The sequence below is a fragment of the Misgurnus anguillicaudatus genome, chromosome 23 (genome assembly GCF_027580225.2).
Source record: "Misgurnus anguillicaudatus chromosome 23, ASM2758022v2, whole genome shotgun sequence".
Taxonomy (NCBI): Eukaryota; Metazoa; Chordata; class Actinopteri; order Cypriniformes; family Cobitidae; genus Misgurnus; species Misgurnus anguillicaudatus.
The window spans coordinates 16,008,784-16,014,590 of record NC_073359.2 but is presented as its reverse complement, the minus strand read 5'-3'; the positions used below and the strand labels follow the sequence as shown (position 1 = coordinate 16,014,590).

Below are 5,807 nucleotides of genomic sequence, written 5' to 3'. Positions count from 1 at the left end.
GGTGTTTGAGCACCCGATCTAGATGAGTGCAAAGCATTTGACGCGACTGTGCTATAATGAGCCAATCGTCGAGATATGCCAAGATGCGAACACCGCTCTCTCTGAGAGGTTTTAAAGCACCCTCTGCCACTTTTGTGAAGACGCGGGGAGAGAGAGAGAGCCCGAACGGTAAGACTTTGTACTGATATGCTTTTCCCTCGAACGCAAAGCGGAGAAACGGCCTGTGCCGGGGAAGGATTGAGACATGAAAGTACGCGTCCTTCAGGTCGATGGCTGCAAACCAATCCTGTGGGCGAATGCATTGAAATATGGTTTTCTGCGTAAGCATTTTGAACGGCATCTTGTGAAGTGCTCGATTCAGAACGCGCAGATCCAGGATCGGTCGCAACCCGCCGCTTTTCTTGGGTACAATAAAGTAAGGGCTGTAAAACCCTGACCTCATCTCGGCTGGAGGAACCGGCTGAATCGCGTCTTTCGCCAATAAGACAGCAATTTCTGCACGTAGTACGTGCGCATCGGCGGGTTTCACTATAGTGAAACGGATGCCCGTAAATTTGGGAGGTCGCCGGGCGAATTGTATCGCATAACCAAGACGGATCGTGCGTAAAAGCCAGCGCGACGGACTGGGAAGTTGTTGCCAAGCTTCCAGATACCGGGCGAGGGGAATTAACGGCACAATCGTAGTACCCGCGGCGAGCGGAACGGCGGTGCTCGATGACGCGCTCTCTTGGGCTGCGTTGACATGTGTATTGTGAGAATGAGCACTCACCTGACTCCGCTGATGGATGGCTGCGCGGGGAAGACTCTGATGAAGATATCTCGGTGCGCTTAACACATCCTTTGGCGAGAGAGGAGGGGGAGAACGTAGGGTTATGAGCCCATCCGTCACACCCGACTGCCTCTGATGACCTGGAGGAGGAAGAGGAATTCGCTCTTTTTGTGGTTTTGTGGGTGCCGGCTGAAAAGCCGGCGGAACAGAAATTAAAGAAAACCAAAGATTCCCCACCCGGTCCTCCTCCGGGGGGGGAGTGGTGCGTTCACCATCTCCCGAAGAGCGATCCCCTCCACCTCCAGGTCGCCCATCTCAGGGCCGCTTAGATTTTCGCTTTCCACCAGGCTTAGCGGGCTGAGCGGGCGGGGCGGGCTGCTGACGGCCGGTTCCTCGCTTTCTTGGACGGCCCCGATGAGGAACGGAGGCGGCCGCCGCTGCAGGACGCCCTCGGTGAGGGGCAGACTGAGGTGCCGACGTCGACGGGGCAGGTGCTGGTCTCTTCCGACGCGGCATGATGTTAGCCAGAGCCTCAGTCTGCTTCTGGGTGGCGGAGACCTGTTGTGCGAAGTCTTCCACCGCCTCGCCGAACAGGCCGGCCTGGGACACCGGGGCGTTTAGAAGCCGGGTTTTATCGGCATCCCGCATGTCCGCAAGGCACAGCCAGAGGTGGCGCTCCTGGACCACCAAGGTGGACATAGCACGACCGACGGCCTGTGCGGTGGTCTTGGTCGCACGTAGCGCCAGATCCGTAGCCGCACGCAGGTCTTTAAAGACCGCCGAATCGTGACCTCCCTCGTGCAGGTCCTTCAGAGCCTTAGCCTGATGAACCTGCAACAAAGCCATGGCATGTATGGCAGAGGCCGCCTCCCCACAAGCCCGATATGCAGACTCCGTCAAAGCTGACGAATGCCTGCAGGCCTGTGAGGGAAGGGTAGGACGGTCCTTCCAGTAGGAGACGCCGGCAGGACACAACTGCATCGCTACCGAGCGCTCCACTGTCGGGATACCGGCATACCCTTTAGCGGCCCCCCCATCGAGGGAGGTGAGGGGTGATGGCTGATGCGGACGGTTCCGGGAGGAAAACGGGGTTTTCCACGTCCGAGTCAGCTCATCATGCACCTCGGGAAAGAAAGGTACCGGTGGGGAAGACTGTGAAGCCCGTGCAGCCCCAAAGTACCAATCGTCTAGGCGGGACGGTACGGGAGGGGGAGGAGCTCTCCACTCCAACCCGACCGTCTCCGCAGCCCGAGCGAGCATGGCCGTCATCTCCGGGTCGAGATCGGGAACCGCAACCCTTCCCGAAGGAGGGAGAGGCTCGGGATCCACGTCCGAAAGTGACGGCCCCCCCTCCGATGTTACGACAGACACCGAATCCTCGGGAGGTCCGACAGAGGTAGAAAGCGACGCAGAACGCGCGCTCTCCGTCTCCATCGGAACCTCAGATGGTTGCGGATCCGGTGGCTGAGGGCCGCTGGACGAACCAGCTTGCCGATTCAGCACCGTGAGGCGGAGGTCGTCTCTCCGTAGCTTCACAGCCGCCTTCTTGGCGGTGATCAGCAACGGAGGGCGGCGTTCCCGGAGAAACGCCACACGACCCCGCAGATCCGCAAGAGTCAGGCTCTCGCAAGCGGAGCATGTCCCTCCCATGAAAGCTGCTTCAGCATGCTGGAGACCCAGACATGAGAGACAGCGATCATGTCCATCGCGAGGACCCATGTATTTGCCGCATCCAGAAGTCGAACACGGACGAAAAGACATCTTTAAAAAGACGCTTTAACGCCCGTGAGCAGTGAACGGCTGTCTTTAAAAAGACGCAAGTTCAACTGCAGCTCTTTTAGGGGAAATCACTCTTTTAGCTGTGTAGTTGATGAAGCACACAGGGAGGAGAACGCACACACTCAAAAAGAGAGTGAAAAGAAAGAGGTGGAAAACACTCGCGAGCCTCGCTGTGGTGCCTTCGCCCAACCAACTGACACGCAGAGATCTATTTCACAGGATCAGAGCAGCTTCTCGTGAGCAGTGTTTGTCTGCCAGCTTTCGAAGCTAAAAAGCTGATTTGATAACTGCACCTGCCGCTCATTAAATAGCTGTGCGGCGGGGCGGCGCCGGCAGATGCAATTATCTGCATGCCAAGTTCATTGGCGTTTTAAAGGTTTCTCGAAGCAGATAGGTCACCCGCGAAGCGGTTCCCAATTCGTCGGTCACGACGTGACGTCGTAGTGACCGACTGAAAGGGAACAAGAGTTTTATTTAGTCTTTTTTTTAGAAGTTGTTTTTTTTTTGTTATTTTTGCATTTAGATTGCACAAGACTTTTACACATTACATTAGGATGCAGCTCCAAAACTCTTCAAGAAATGGCTCCCTTGATATACCGATAGGATCTTGCATTTTTCTAAACCAGAAGCAAAGCTTCCATGTTCAGTTGAGGAGATGACACAAGGTAAAGTTTCTCCACTATTTTGATATTATGGGCCAGATTTACTAATATCAATTTAATAAAGGCAGCCACTGATAAATTAATGAAGAAAATTTTTGGCAATAATTGCTGTTGGGAGATTTAGCACTTTCTCCACTCATCTTCATTTATTTGAAATGCCAGACAGTTAACCAACATTATCTGACCATGCTGCTTTTCAATTTCTGCTGCTACAGATGCAAAGGGATATCTTGCATTAAAGCTGCTCCCTGTTTTGCTTCCACCTCCACCCTTCAAAACTGCCAGAAAAAGTCCGGCCCAGCATTGATGATGGCAAAAAAGCTTTCATCGACATTCAGCCTGTGAGTACAAATCAAGAAATTTACTTTAATAATTTATTTACCAGGTATTTAAATAAACTACCATTCAAAAGTTTGGGACATTATGTTAGTGGCTGTCTTAAAGTGGGCAAGATCAAGGTGTAATAGCTCCCAAACCCATCACCCATACACCCTGACACCCCCCAAGTTTCACCTTAACTCATTTGCATTGTGTGTCCTTTAGGTTGGAACAAATATGATGGAGTAACTCCAGCAGGCTGAAGCATCAGGACTTTACCCTTATTTCCTGTCACTTGAAAATGGACACGAGAAAATGACTCCCAGGCATTCGTCATCCTTGGAGGAGAAACTTTGGACAAGGCACTTAGATTAGGGTAGTAGAAGCACTACATTCTTGCAAGTAAATGACAAGAGGTTTTTTTAATAGACTGGGTTTCAGGTACAAGAGTTATCATTTTAGGTTTTTTTTACAGACTTAAAGGTGCTCTAAGCGAATCTGTGTGACGTTACTTTTTGTTGATGTTTGAACTGTTTTCAAACAAACAGAGCATAGCTAACTCCTCCCCTCCCTTCTGTGCTTTCATGAACGCGCCCAACCCTCACCCCCAAATCCTTCTTGTCGTTAATTGGCTGGAACACTTTGTTATCCCTTCTGATGGTAGGTTTGGCCACTGTGTTTTTATTGCAGTTTGTGGAGCCTGGGCTGTCTACAGAGATCGCGTTTTTTTACAGTTTGATCAGCGGACAGGCAGCAAGCAGATAGTGAGAAGATGTTTGCTGTATGTAACAAAAAATGTTTCATGGTCTAAAACACGTGAATTCGCTTAGAGCACCTAAGAGTATTACTTGATGAATATTAATGACATGTTTATGAAATGTTACACTGGCAAAATGCTGTATTTCATAGATTTTTTGTTTGTGTTCAGAATGTAGACTAAAACAATACTGCTTTGTAACAAACAGTTGTTCTTAAAGGTATTTTATGAATTTCATGAATTTTTTTAAAATGTTAAAACATATAGGGGCGGTTTCACAGACAAGGATAAGACTAGTCCTAGACTAAAGTAAATGTAAGAGCTGTCCAAACTGAAAACTACTTGCACTGACATATCTTAAAATTCATCAATGCCCTTTGTTTTCCCTCGAAATGCACACAAGTAATGTTTTTATTAAGACATGTTTGTTCAAACTTGTTATATTTCCTAATTAATAACTAAGGACTATCCAATCCCTGTCCGGGAAACCACCACTTACACTTTTGCAATTAGAGGCAAATGAAGAAATTGTTTAAAAATGGAATTTTATTATTTATTGTATTTATAGTTTGGTATGATCTCCTGAATTTTTGATTGAGCTATTGTGTACAAAGTGTACATTACACAAAGTGTAATATGCTAAAAAATATTAATGAAAAATAAAGTTAATACAATGTTGACCTGTTTGTTTATCTTGTGGTTTTTAATTTTAAATGATAATCTTAAAAGGAATAAAAATAACCCTATATACATTTTTAACCCATTTATGAAGTCAAATTAACCCATCATTTTAGTAAAAAATAACCCAAGTTTTGGGTTTGAACTCGCGCAATCTGAGACTCAAGGCAGAGGAGATTCAGAAACCTGTATCTCACTCAAAAATAGCATGGATGGATTTTTTTCCAAGTTTGTATGCTTGTGGGAGCATCAGAGACACAAAATAACACCCCAAAACCCAGAAAAAGTGAGTTTTTCATAATATGGGCATTTTAAAAGCCACAAGGATTATTTTTATTGTCCATTGACTACTTGACAAGACACTTGGTGATGACTTGTAAAGCTCCAGAGATACTGTATACTCTCAAAAGAAGAAGGTAGGATGGTAGCCTTTAAAAAGGTCCTAATGTGTACTATTTAGGTCTTGATATGTATACATTTGGTACCAATATGTACATTTGAGGTACTAATATGAATTCTTTAAGTACCTTATACCCGAATATAAGACAATGTTTTTGTCCTCAAAATAGGCAGGTCTCCACCCACCAGGGAGCTAGAGAGAGCACAGAGAGCAGTCACTTCGCTCGCTGATACCCTGCTGTTATCATGTCTCACTGAAATAACAGCGCTATTTGGATATTATGGATTATACTTCCGCCTACTTTTAAAAACAAAGTTTTAACGCGTGGTTATTGGAACCCGGAGTAATCTTATATACAGTGTGTTACGACGCAAATAGTCATCAGATTGTAGGCGATAAGACCTTCTTGCGAAATCTGATGTAAACAACAGACTATGTATCTAT

At 47.2% G+C, this 5,807-nt stretch overlaps 1 long non-coding RNA gene across 1 annotated transcript; it reads left to right on the top strand.

The window, feature by feature from the left end:
• The first annotated feature begins 3,099 nt into the window (after positions 1-3,099).
• LOC129426592 (uncharacterized) lies at positions 3,100-4,879 on the top strand. Its single transcript, XR_012366047.1, has 3 exons — positions 3,100-3,213; positions 3,426-3,551; positions 3,754-4,879. It is a non-coding gene; the product is annotated as an uncharacterized lncRNA (long non-coding RNA).
• The last annotated feature ends 928 nt before the right edge of the window (positions 4,880-5,807 follow it).